The sequence below is a fragment of the Columba livia genome, chromosome 2 (genome assembly GCF_036013475.1).
Source record: "Columba livia isolate bColLiv1 breed racing homer chromosome 2, bColLiv1.pat.W.v2, whole genome shotgun sequence".
In the NCBI taxonomy this organism is placed as follows: domain Eukaryota; kingdom Metazoa; phylum Chordata; class Aves; order Columbiformes; family Columbidae; genus Columba; species Columba livia.
The window spans coordinates 90008956-90022396 of NC_088603.1; the positions used below are offsets into that span (position 1 = coordinate 90008956).

The 13441-nt window shown below is 37.5% G+C and overlaps 1 protein-coding gene across 15 annotated transcripts in view; it reads right to left on the minus strand.

Moving 5' to 3' along the window:
• Positions 1 to 13441, minus strand: part of COBL (cordon-bleu WH2 repeat protein) — a 176290-nt gene that overhangs the window by 75953 nt on the left and 86896 nt on the right. The gene's annotated exons all lie outside the window — the stretch shown is intronic.

Below are 13441 nucleotides of genomic sequence, written 5' to 3' on the forward strand. Positions count from 1 at the left end.
AGAAACTCCATAACCATCAAACTATTTCCAATTTACATGCACAAACAAGCGTAATCATTCACAGTCTACTGAAAACAACCATTTAACCTGGTCAAAAGAAGTCCTACGGACAGGCACCACTCTGGATTTCAGCAGGCCCGGACGAAAGGAAAAGCAGAAAGTTTTATTTCGGTAATTCCTTGATGTTAAAAATTACTTTGGTTTTCATTGAAAACTTAATGAAATCAATGGAAAAATTTTCAATGATTTCGGATCAAGGCTTTAATACATTTTTGTTTTAATACACAAACAGAAATACATGCTGTCACACAGCAGTAACTCTACAAATACGAAAGACTGGGAAACATGATTGCTTGAAACCGTGCATTTTAAATTTAGTTTTGACACTTAAAATTCAACATAATTAATTTTTGAATCTGCTAATAAAGATCTTGCAAAACCTCTTCCCTCAAAACCTGTGAGTCACCTTTCGCTCTTTTTAATTAAGAGAAGCTTCTATAGTAAATTGAAGATTTTACTTTTTAATTAAGTTATGAGACAGTCGCTTCTGCTACGAAACATCTTCTGTGAAACCATCACTGATATAAATCCACCGTGAGTTGGAGCAGGGTACTTATTCTGGGAGGACAGGGTGATGACCATGGCTGATAAGGCAGTTCTTATCACAGCAGAACATGCTACAACACTTCTAAGCTCACCCATTGAGGATATAAAGCTCTCAAGCAGGAATTTTGCCCAAGACCACAGAATACATAGGCGCAGGAAATTAAAAGACACCATAAATCCCACCATTTTCCAAATAAAGTTCTTCGAATCTAAACTGTCCACTCTGGAAAGTGCTGGAAAATGTTTTGCCTCAAACGTATGGCTGCCTCATCACTGAAGTGGACATCTGGATTTCGTTAGGAGTGTAACAGTTCTCTGAACTCAAGAGCAATAACAGCTTCTTCACCTTTGTAGCAAATGAAGAAAAAAGCTCCAAGTGGAAGGTGGGATTTAAAATACTGGGTCTAATCTCATAAAGAAATATACTCTATTCCTGGCCCTATAGTTTGGGCAGTGGAAAATAAAATTATCTCATCTGTAACCTAAAGGTTTAAGTCACTCTCTGTGCATAATGTACCTGGTCCTACCAAATAAATTTTGTTTGCTCCTAAAGAAATGACAGCATTCACAGGGTGGAACACAAAGTGGTCTCCTCTTTTCACACACTTATAAAATGACTAAACAAAACAATTTTAAAGTATACTGTAGAGTTATGCTTTTGTGACTGTTGTAATTCTTTGATTTTCTCTGCTGGACAAAAAGGTTGAGAAATTTTGTTAAGAGATTTGGAGATATATACAAACAATAAAAAACCCCTAAAACTTCCCTCTCAGAATTACAAATTACAGAGTACCAGCAGGAAGACAGGATATATCGGATTTTAAATTAATATCCTATTCAATTCTACCTCCAGGTCTTGTGGCTGAAGAGCTATCAGAATCCTTTTCAGACCACTATGAAGGAATACAATGATGAACAACTAAACATTTTAAAGCAGCTATTTTTTTTAAAGTTTGGATTTTCTAACAGAAGATACAGAAAAAAAAAAAATGACACTATAAATAGTTTATAATAAAAAGACTTTAATGAAAGGAAAAAAAAACACCTTGGAAATTCATCAATGCTTTCTTTTCCAAGTCCAACTTTTATATCAAGCCTATTATTTACTGAATGAGCAGTTCAAGAATGCTCATGTTAAGACTCTTCCCATAAAATAAAAACTCACTACAGCTTCCAGGAGAATAAAATGAGGAAAACTTCACAGCAGCTTTGAACACCCCATCGTTCAGCAATGAGAGCTCTGTCTAACTGGGGGCAGACCTTCAAGATCTCCCCTGTGTGTAGTCCTTTTCATTAGCTTTAAGAGAAAAACAAACAAACAAAACCAAAACCAAACAAAGCAAAAACAACTTTGGACACAAACCACTGACACAAGTGTTTGTTTGTAGCTGGATTAGTCTTTTTTTGTAAACCTGGTCTACAGAGACAACACCTTACCCAGCTTTTATATTTTATGTTGTGTTAGATGCAGTGCAGCTTCTTTCCAAATCAGTGGATTTGGGAGGTTTGCTTTTCAGGCAGGTTAGCAAGGCAACTATTAAGAGCATACAACATTAATTAAGCGAACTTGCAGGGACCTGATAAGTACATATCATTTACCCAAACCATCTCTCATTTCTTGTTGTTTTAATTTATCAGTGGACCAATTTCAGTGGAATTACTCCAATTACAGCAGTGTAAGTGAGAGGAAAGCCAAGCTTAAGTCTTGAAGCCAATGTAGGTGGCAAAAGAAGTTCCTACAATCCATGTGTTTTGTTTTTTGGGGAAAAAAGAAAGGCAAAAAAGGAAAAAAAAATCATATCAGAAAAAGAAAATTAATGGCAATGACTCAAATAAAGAGCTTTTACAAATGTCTCCCAACTTGTAAAAATATAGTCTTTGATGGACCACTAGTGTTAAAAGAACTTTGCTAGCAGTCCAAACAATAATTAAGTAGTGCAATCTAGCAACATAAAAGTTTCCTTTTTTTTTTTCTTCCCTAAATTAAGACAAAACAAACCCAACACAACTACAGATACACCAACATAGGTTGGCAGGCAAGTCAGGCTCTAGTCGAGCACAGGTCTTGAACGTGTACTGAGCCACAACCATGGCCTGAAGCCCAATTCAATTCCATGAAGTAGAAGTTGGAAGGAGGCAAGAAAGAGCTGAAGCACCTCCATATCTACATCTGACGCCATCTGGTTTCACGGATCCATTGTTTTATGTTATACTTGCCAGCTAGTTTTTTCCCTCTCCTTGAACTTCAAAATCTAAATAACTCTTTTTTTTCCTAACATACAAAATGGTTTCTTTCAGGTTAAGCAGTTTAATTTTAGGACATCTTTCCTACTAGTCCTTCTAGTTGAAATGTAGCTTTCAAAGATTTTTTTGGAAGGGCAGAGGGGCTGTTAAAAACACAGAAGTGTGAAGGCTCTGAGTAACCTGGCGACTTGGGCATTCCAGTCCCCTTTTCAAAAGAGATTGAGAAGTCAGTTTTCTCCAAGACTCCCAAAGTCCACAGCCTGCTGAGCTCAATACAAGCCAGATTATGAGCCTAAAGCAAAGACCACTCTGCGTTTCAAGGTCATAAATCTAGAGTGTAATTATGAAATGTCTTTTGCAAACTATCTCTTTTTAAGGATGAACAGAAGCTCTGATATCTTAGGGATACTTCTGAAAATTTTAATGTTAATATTAATAAAATAATGTAAGATTAATCTATTAAAATGTAACTGTACCACTGCGAAAATTCAGTTTTACAAAAATAGATACGTATAAAAATGGAAGTCAGCTTATGTTTGTTTTCAAAAGGTATCCCTCATACACAACTCTCTTACTCAAAGCCTTGTTATTAGCATTTCCTTGATTTTCTGGTGACACTAAGTGGCATTTAAAGGTCAGCAAGGAAGAGACTGCCGTTTGCCTGTGAGAGTGATTTGACTTCCCGTTCCCTGTCCACACCGGTCAATAAAAATTTTTCAAAATGTCAAGTTCCTTTCCTGCGAGGTTGCTCCAGCCAGGCCTTTCTTCCGCAGCTCTTTGCCAAAACTCACATATTTGAGCTCCTAGTCTTGTTATGCAATTTCCTTCTGAGAAGTTTTTAAATCAAAAGTAATCAATTGAGCTGTTTTTAAGCACTCAAAATACCAGATGTATAAGCAAAAAGAGTTTTTATTTTATCCCAAAACAGAGACAGAAATAAGAATAAAGGAAATATTTTTTTTTTGCAAGTGTACTGTGGGTAAATATGAAAGGTGAGATTTAGAGCAGGCAGACAAATCCATCTACTCAGTGACAGCAAAAATATTTATGCCTGTTGGACATTTAACTCCATTAATGCGAACTTTTATTGATCTGCTGAATGACACCTTAACTGATTATACTTGGCCATTTAAAATGCCAGACAGGTTGGAGGCTGCTTTCCTTCACATGATACTGAAATTCCTTATACCAGCACTAAATGCGACAACACCAGAACTGAATTAATCCAAGCTCCTGTTTCAAAACCAACGCATAATACTGCGGTTGTGATATTACTTGGAGACATCGTTTAAAAATAAACAAACAAAAAACAAACCAACAAACAAACCCAACAACAACAACAAAATTGTTTCAGATTTTCCTTTCTAACCAGCCACACTGAAATGCAGTTTGTGTTTCGTACTCCTCAAAGCTCCTTGTGATTCCAGTACTTGCATTCAGTTTGCAGTCAGATATGACAAAGAAAACAAACAAAAAAACTCCACAACCTTTTCCTACTCTGAACTAAAAATGAAACATATTTTTAAGGCACTTTATGTTGCTTTATTATCTCATTGCATTTTGCTATTGGTAGGAAATGATCTGGTCATCCATCACAATATTAAAAGAGAAGCAGCTACCTAAGTTCCGCAACAGTTACTGTACAGGCAGTACCACGTCATTTTTATATGTCTGGTGAGTAGGCTTTCGAGGTTTTACTGTAAAAGTTTTGAGTTATACTTTGAAGTCTGTAAAACTACAGTGTTCTTGTGCTTGTATGAGTCTATTTTAGTATCTAGCTAGGAACTCCACATTTTGTGGTCAAGCCCCATTTGGTGGAAGCCAGAACTCACACAAACAGAATTAGAAATGCCTGAGAATGCTCCTCTGCTGTGCCCCTGCCAGTTCCCCCTCATCATGGCCAACCATGCTCCTCTCATTTTAGCACAAAGTTTGTTGATCACAAATCCTAGCAGTGCCAGGTACAACGAGGTCATCTCCTTCACAAAGGCATCTGCTTTATCTCCCAGCACTGAAACAGCATGACTGATGTGTCCCTGCAGAGGTTACTAAAACTTTCCTATAGCACAGGTCCCCACTGTCCATAATTACATTATTTTTTTACTTAACTATCCTTCTCATTAGAATTTTCTTCTTTGTACCTTACATTTCCCTTCCTATAAGTTTATCTGATCACTTCTTGTCCTCCTCTCAGGTAAGGCCATGTGATGTAAAGAATCTCTATGTTTCTACAGCTTGGAGCACCACCTTGGTTTCCAGCTCCAAGTGATTTCTGTTCACTTTGCACCTCCTACGGTGTCCAAACTCTTTCCCAGTAGAAAAGCTGAAAGAACAACCACCCAAGGGAAAGAACTAGAGAAGCGAAAGCCTCCAGGAGAGAAAATTTCAGTAACAGATCAAGGGGCTTAGATTCACTGTTCGTGAACTAGGTAGGGAACAAGTGTGGGTATTAACTCCAGCCCTGTGCACTACACTGAGGACAAAGATGGTGCCCAACCAGAAAGAGGTTCCCAGAATCTTGTTTAGTTTTTGCTACACTTCTTGTGTGTGAAGCAATATTCAAAACTCCTTTTCCATCAGACAAATATTGAATGGATATAGCAAAAATCACAAATAAGTTGATTACTTTTTTTTAGGAACAAATATTTTACTTTAATGTTTAGGAATATAAACTTTTTATACAAATTATTAGTAGGTTGGAAAACATGGATTGGGAATACATGAAGTCCAGCTAAACACAAACGTGTGTAAATTCTTGAAAATATAAAGAATCTGATGCAGTAAAACCAAGCCTAACTCTTAATGTTGATATCACCTACTACAACCACCTCCCTCAGTATTCACTCAGCCTGACATCACAAATTTCACCTGAGTTCTCCAAAAGCAAATAAACTACCATGCCACATACAAAGCAGTGGAATACAGATTGATGAGTTCAATAATGTATATTCAATATGCAAGCAACTCAGAGATTGTCAAATCATTCCTACTTTTTCGAGATTTTATAATAGATGTAATTCCTCAATGCTTTGAGAATAGAATCTTTTGAGTCACCTCTGGTGATTTAAAATTCAGTGTGTTTCCTCTAAATAATTTCTCTTGGTTTTGTGTTTCACTCTTCAGATCTTCCCAAGTCACACTACTCTTCATGCTTAACAAAATCTTTGTCTGCTACTGCTACCCAACAACACCCATGTCAATCTGAGGAGGTCTCCCTGGTAGAATGAAGAAGACAGTCGTACTATCAAGGGACTTGAACATAAGACCTATGAGGAGAGGCTGAGGGAGCTGGGGTTGTTTAGTCTAGAGAAGAGGAGGCTTAGAGGTGACCTCATCACTCTCTATAACTACCTGAAGGGAAGTTATAGCCAGGTGGGGATTGGTCTCTTCTCCCAGGCAGTTAGCAATAGGACAAGGGGGCATGGGCTTAAACTCTACCAGGGGAAATTTAGGCTGGATATTAGAAAGAAATTCTTTACAGAGAGAGTGGTCAGGCATTTGAATGGCCTGCCCAGGGAGGTGGTGGACTCGCCGTCCCTAGAGGTTTTTAAACTGAGATTGGACATGGAACTTAGTGCCATGATCTAGTAAACGGACTAGAGTTGGACCAAGGGTTGGACTTGATGATCTCTGAGGTCTTTTCCAACCCAGTCGATTCTGTGATTCTGTGTGAAATGCATGCAATGATTTTTTTCCAACACAGTAATACACATAGAAAAGGGAAGACGAACTAACTTGATTTACATTTGTGTGCTTGTATCATCTCTTCTGTTTAAATGATAGTGTGTTTCAAATAAACCCATTGCTTTTTAAAAAAGTAGAATCCCAACAGAATGAGCAAAAATAACCTCTCGACAGGACAGGGCAGACAACAGCTTTTCTGAATGGTGGGACAGAGGGAAAGCAGGCAGGGCCCTGTCCGAACAACTCAGGAGTTGGGACCAGGCAGCTGCCCGGTGCAAATGAGAAGACTGAAGTGTATAAATCAGTGTTTAGAAGGCTCACATAAATCATTTGTGTCCTCTCTTGTCAACCTGGACGCTGAAGTCATTGTAGTAACCAACAAGCACGTATCCTGTGGACCTCGTTGAGGAACTTGTTAAAGAAGATAAATGTATTTCCTTTGATTCAAAGCTGTTAGCACTAACAAGTCAGCCTCAACTCAATGCAGGGAAAATAGATTTGCTACAAATCTTTCTAATGTATGATTTGTTTAATTTATGACACTGTGTGTCCTCTGAAGGATGACAAATTGTTTTGTTGAAATCTAAAGCTATTTAGCCACAAATAAAAGAAACTCAGGTTGCTAAATCTTCTTTTTCTAAACAAATGTGACCAGCAAAGCAAGTAGATATATGTTCAAGGAAACCAATCTTCAGCTCATAACTATACAAGCTGATACATTCTCCACTTAATATTCTGCTTTCCAGCAGATTCTCACTTTGCAGAAATATGGCTAAAAAGCTGTGAAACATAAAATTATTAGAATATATTTCAACATTGGTATAAATCCAATTACATCCATGAAATAGCCATAAGCTTCAGCTACATAGCCATGTATTTCTGTACATGGATATACTAAAATCACCCAACTTTTAAAACATCCATGCATGTCCAGTCCCTTAAAATGCCACACTAAGGTGACAGACACATGACAAGAGAAATCATAGGCATATATGCACAAGCTTCCAGAACATGCCAACCTGCTCCATGCCTTTGTACTGTGCAACTGATACCATCAGGCTGAAGGACAGCACACAAAGTAAGTGTTGGTTTTTGTTGTTATTGTTGGGGGTTTCTGTTGTTTGTTTGTTTTTTGGGGGTTTGGTGGTGGTGGTGGTTTGGTTTTGGTTGGTTTGGGTTTTTTTGTTTGTTTTAACTTTCTGGGTGACAGATGAGGTTTGAATACCACTAATGTGTAAATATCCTTGGTTTTATTATGGATATGTAAACCCTCATGAGACAGAACGATCATTAACATAGCATAGAAAACATTTCTGCATTGGCTATTTTCTATGCTACTCGGTATTTTAATAGAAACTTGGGTGGGTCCACCACTTGGGTGGGAGGTAGGAGTGCAGGCTGCAGATACAATCTGAAATTAATTCCAAAGTTAAGCTGAACCATGGGTGATAATCTGGGATGCTGGCAGATCCTTAGAATAACGTTTGTTTGCATTTCATACAACTGTAAAATGATTTATCTTGACTTTCAGAAGTGTGTGGACAACTTTGTGTCTCATTTGCTAGAATGCTGGTTTCCTTTTTTTTTTTTTTTTTTAAATATAGTTTTGGGAAAATACCAGAATCAGTTTATACATAAAATGCACCCCCTGAGGGCTGATTTACATCTTTCTGGTTGAACAGCTAAAAAGTTATCTTCCACAAGTACAAGCCTTTTTGTCACAGTGCACTGTCAAAACGTATCAGTCTACAAAAAAAAAAAACAAAAAGACCATATTTTGAAAACAGACTTTTCATAACTGTCAGAAATACAAATATGCAAAGTCAATATGGGGAGAAAGATTTAATTCAAAATATTCCCAGAAGGGAACGGCTAATAAAAAATAGGCAGTCAGCAAACTTGGCTATTCATGTTACTTGTAATTTTTTGATAGCTATGTGCATATACGTTGAATAAGCATTAAATGACTTGATAGTGTGATAGATAACAAAGAAAAACTTTTGTCACATATTATGCCAGACCAAAAAAAAACCCCAACCAACCACCACCAGAACAGCAAATATATAAAGATTTGATATGAGAAGTCTCATAAAATGGGGACAGAAGATGGGCTTGTAACGACAGACATGCAGGGAGTTGTGGGACTACGGTGGGTCCTTGGATTCCCTGGTGGAGGGCATAGGAACAGAAATTAGCCTTGAAGATATGAAGGCCTACCTGTGAGAGAGATGGGAGTAAAGGAGTATCCGGAGATGTTAAGGATGTACCCGTGAGAGAGAAGGGAGTAAAAGAGTAACGTTGATGACAGCAAAAATAGCCAATGAGATGTTACTGCTGTAACTTGTAACCAATAGTGAAGAGACACATGAATTGGTAAAACTGTATAAAAATGCACTTGTGTCAATAAATGGCATCTACTACTTTCATCCTGGAAGAACTTGGTCTATGTCATTTGTCTGTCTCAACCACGACAGGGAGTTTGGTGAATTATAAAAGGAAATGGGACAAAACGTGGAAATTACAAGTCTCTTTTGGATATTTGTCCGAGTGATACAAAAGCAGAGAAAGAAGTAGGAAAGAACATAGGAAGAAGCGAGGAGCGAAACAAAACCACAGCCATTACGGGCCAAAATGAAGTGAGTAAGTTCACCAGATTTGACCAGAGAGTCCTTGCAGAAATTCAAAGACACAAGTCTGGAAAAGGAGCAAAGCAAAAGCAGACGACTTCAGCAAATGCGATGATAGAGCACTGGCTCATATCCTGGGGAAGGAACAATAAACTAAGCAGACTGTGCAGGACAGAAACCATATTCTGCAAGAAAATTTAATGATTGGTCACATGTTAACCAAGAAAGATGGTGATTTAATGCTCGCTTGTTGACATGAAGACAGCGGGAGAAAATTACATGAACAGAACTCAAACTGGTAAAGATTCAGTACTAAAAGGAAAGGGGATTAATACAAAGATTTGTGAATGTGTAATAAATATTTCTGTAGCAGGGATTTAATGAATACAAAACCATGAAATGAGGCAAAATGGAACAAAATAACCTAAGAAACATCTTCAAATCTACCACAAGAGGTCTAAAAGTCAATGACAGACGCTAATGGAAAAATGCATTTTAAAGAAATATGAAGAAGAAAGAATTACAGGGGAAAATTCACATGGACTCCAAAATTCAATTCAGTTGCAGTGTAGAAAGAAGACAGAAAAATATCAAGCCAGAAGGAAAACAAGGAGAAAACATTTGAGAAGAGGCCATGTCCACTTGGCCTTCAACGGCCATTTGTAGATGTAGTGAGAGCAATCTTGAAAGAATGAGGATGGAAAAAGCCACATTTTTGTAGGTCAGAAAAGGCTGGTTTCTCCTTTCACTTACAATTTTGCACTACGTGAAAAGAGATTAGCTCAATCAAATAGTGTTGAATAACCAAGCCAAAAATCAAAATCTGTCTTCATTAATGGTCTGGCAACAGGCTTGCAGTTCAAAAGGTCAAAGACCAACAAGAGCAAAGAAGACATTTTCATAATTTCCACTGGTGTTAAGCATTCATCAATCATAAATAACCACAAAAAGGATCAGAGGTCTTGAGTTAAACGAATTCATCACTGCAATAAGAGTTTATTTTCTCTAGGTTTACTAAGCCTTTTAAATCAGTCAGCCAATGTATTTGGTCCATTGAAGCTGGCAGTTGTTATACTTGCGATATATGTCCTTCCAAAATTGAAAATATTTTGAAAAACTACTGAGAAGAACTTCTGCTGCAATAAATTCTTTTAGCGTATAGGAACTATCAAACCTCTAGTGTTGATCATCTTCAATATATTTTCATTGTAGATATGCCAGTTTATACTGGAGTAGGAGACAGAAACTTCACATAAAACATACCATTTGAAAAATATCTGCTCTAATGTTTGCATAGCAAATTTTTCTGGGGACCAGAATTATGAATGGAATAGTTCCTGGCATGCATTTTTTGGGTGTGTATTTGTTTGGTTTTGAGGAAATAATTTCCGGTTTTTACTGAAAGTATTTTTATTCCAGTTAAATTTAAAAGTGTTTTTTCGCCATTTTAATGACACTGTTGTCCTTACGCAAGTTTTCCAGAGACAAGAAACACTAATGATCAATCCTCATTATCTTTCAGTGTCTGCTGACATTCTGATACATATGACTTTTGGCCTCTCAAAATCTCTACTTATTATAGCTGTTGATGAATGGAAAAAAACAGTATCGAAATTCAACAGCAAATTTTCACCAAGAACTGCAGAACTTCTCTAAATTCAAAGGAGTTACTCTGATTTATTCAAGCTCTGGGAACTGAGTTCTAGCTCCAGTCCCTATAAACCCAATTCCCACACAAATACTTTGTTAATTTAGCAGGAACTTGTGCAGCTACTCTTCCCTTTGAAGTCTATGGTAAATGTAGGTGTTTAGCTAGGAGACAAGTAAGATCATCCAACTGTCAAAGCAAATTTTCAAAAAGTAAGCTTTGCACTTTTTAATGACAAACTGCCAAAAATATTCCTGAAAAACAATGCAACCTCTGAGGTTTTTAAAGCTTAAATTAGAAGAACAAATCAGCTTCTGAACTCTGAAACTAGTGCAAATCTTAACACAAATCCTAATTACAGCATTGCTAAGAGGATTCTGGCAACATGAATCAGAAGTCAACAACCAGAAATTTTACTGTTTCAATTAGTTCTTTCAGATGCTTGGATGCACACGTGTGTGTGTGCGTGTGTACATGTCCTGTGTGTGTGTACATACATGTATCTGCATACCAACCCAGGTACGTATACAAAATGTATTACTTCCATTAGCCCTTTCAGACGTCTACGTGCATGTTTGTGCGTGTGTGTATGTACACTTAAGCAAGTCCCCAAACTGTATCTGCAGCTTCTATGCTGAGAATTTCCAGCATCAAGTCACGGCACTGAAGCAGACCAGTCCTTTAAGGAGGTCTGACAGCTTGCTGCAGAAGACAAAACCAAAAGGCAACCCTCTCCTGCTGGACAATGGATAGAGCACATCCAGGTTTCGTACACATCCATCTTCTGTTTCAGAACACCTATAGATCAATACCTACAGAAATTAAGCTTGTCCCATTAAAGGAGATGAACAATTTGGGTAGAAAATATATATGCTTATATTCAACACAAGTCACAAGCAAATTCATTTCAGGATCTCAGTCTTGCAAGAGGCTGAAATTCATATCCAAGCTGCTTCTCCATCCTGGAGGATTCTCCAAGGCTGTCCTCTCTGGAGAATAATCAATATCCCGAACACACTGGCAAAAATCACAGTTCAATAACTGGGTACAGAAGAACAGGTTAAGAATAAAGACACATACCCCTCTCTGAATTGTCTGAGAATTATATTCAAATATTACTTCAAACATCCATGGCCTTTTATTTTTTTCCTATTGTGAGTACTCATCATTATTATCCTTTGACTTCACCTAAACCAGCTCACTTTTTAAATAAAAGTGAAGTGGTTACTACTGCAAAGCAACTGGAAGTACTGCTGTGCTGAAGTCCAAGCTATTTCAGCCTTTTCCCACTTTTATATATACTCCATATTTTTATCATCCTTTGCAGTATACTACAGCCAAATCAGTTCCTCCAAGTCTAAAAATTCAGCGCTAAACCCTTAGAACACCAGAGCTTGACTTGTGAATGTTTGTTATTCCCCAGAAACAGTTTTTCCCACTGTGTATAGCCCTGCTTCCTTTGTGAATTTAGTGTGAAATACTAAGAAGTCACAGCTCTCCTGTCTATTTACTCCCACTGAGTGGAGTATTCCAACCCACCGGAGTGCACTCCCCACTGAGAAGCTGGGGCTGAAACTTTTCAATTTCAGTCTCAAATTTAACAGACACTGAAGTTAAAAACCACGGAAATAGGTACAACATATACCTACACCTGGACTTTCACTTCCACAATACATCTTAAACTAGGGAAGCAATGCTGAGAATTTTGCTTTCTTCTCTGGGTATACACTTCATATAACAAAGAAAAAACTGCTTTTGCAACAAATTATTGGTCCGTGAAAGCCACTCCTTTTCTTTGCCTCTGTTTGCAATTCATCTTCTACAAGACTTAACATGTTTACTCTGGGGTTTTCTCTTTCCCCAGTGAGAAAACGCTCCATCAATTAAGCAACTTCAATGGGTTTATCTGTGTCAACCACCCCACAAGAAGGAACGAAGGTCTTATATTTTCAAAGATGATTTCAAAATGGCCTAGCGTAGATAATGGCTAACGACTCATCAAGGACATAGTCCAAAGTCTGTTGAAACCAGCAGGAATTTTTCCATTGGCTCTAGTGAGTTTTACATCAAGTCTTTGATGGTCACTCGAACTTTATGATGCCAGGAGACAGTAATGCTCTAAACTATGCTGCCGCTGTCATTTGTCCAGGAAATCTTTTTCAGTATACTTTCAAACTCAATAAAAATCATAACAACGCCAGAAGAGAAAGCATAGCTCTGATTTTTTAAACACAAAATTTGGCTCCAGATACCCATAGTTTAGTCTCTACAGCTAAAGAAATGAAAAACATAAAGCATCTCCCACAAGACACATGTGAATTGGGTCACAACCAAGAGACAAGGAGTTGTTTTAGAAGCGTGATTAAAATGCAAGTTAAAAACCAAAATCCAAAAAACCCAATGCACGATCAGATATCCTGATGTACAGACTAACTGTGTAACTATTTGGCAGGGGTTTAAAAAACCAAAATGTAGCCCCCAAAATGATGTTAAACAGCACATGAATACACATCTACAAAGCTAACAGACCCCACACTACTTTCACCCTCAGCACGATGCTTTCTTTTGACACGATATTCAGTCACAGGAAATTAAAAGTAGAACAATATATTAAAGACAGTTCACAATCCAC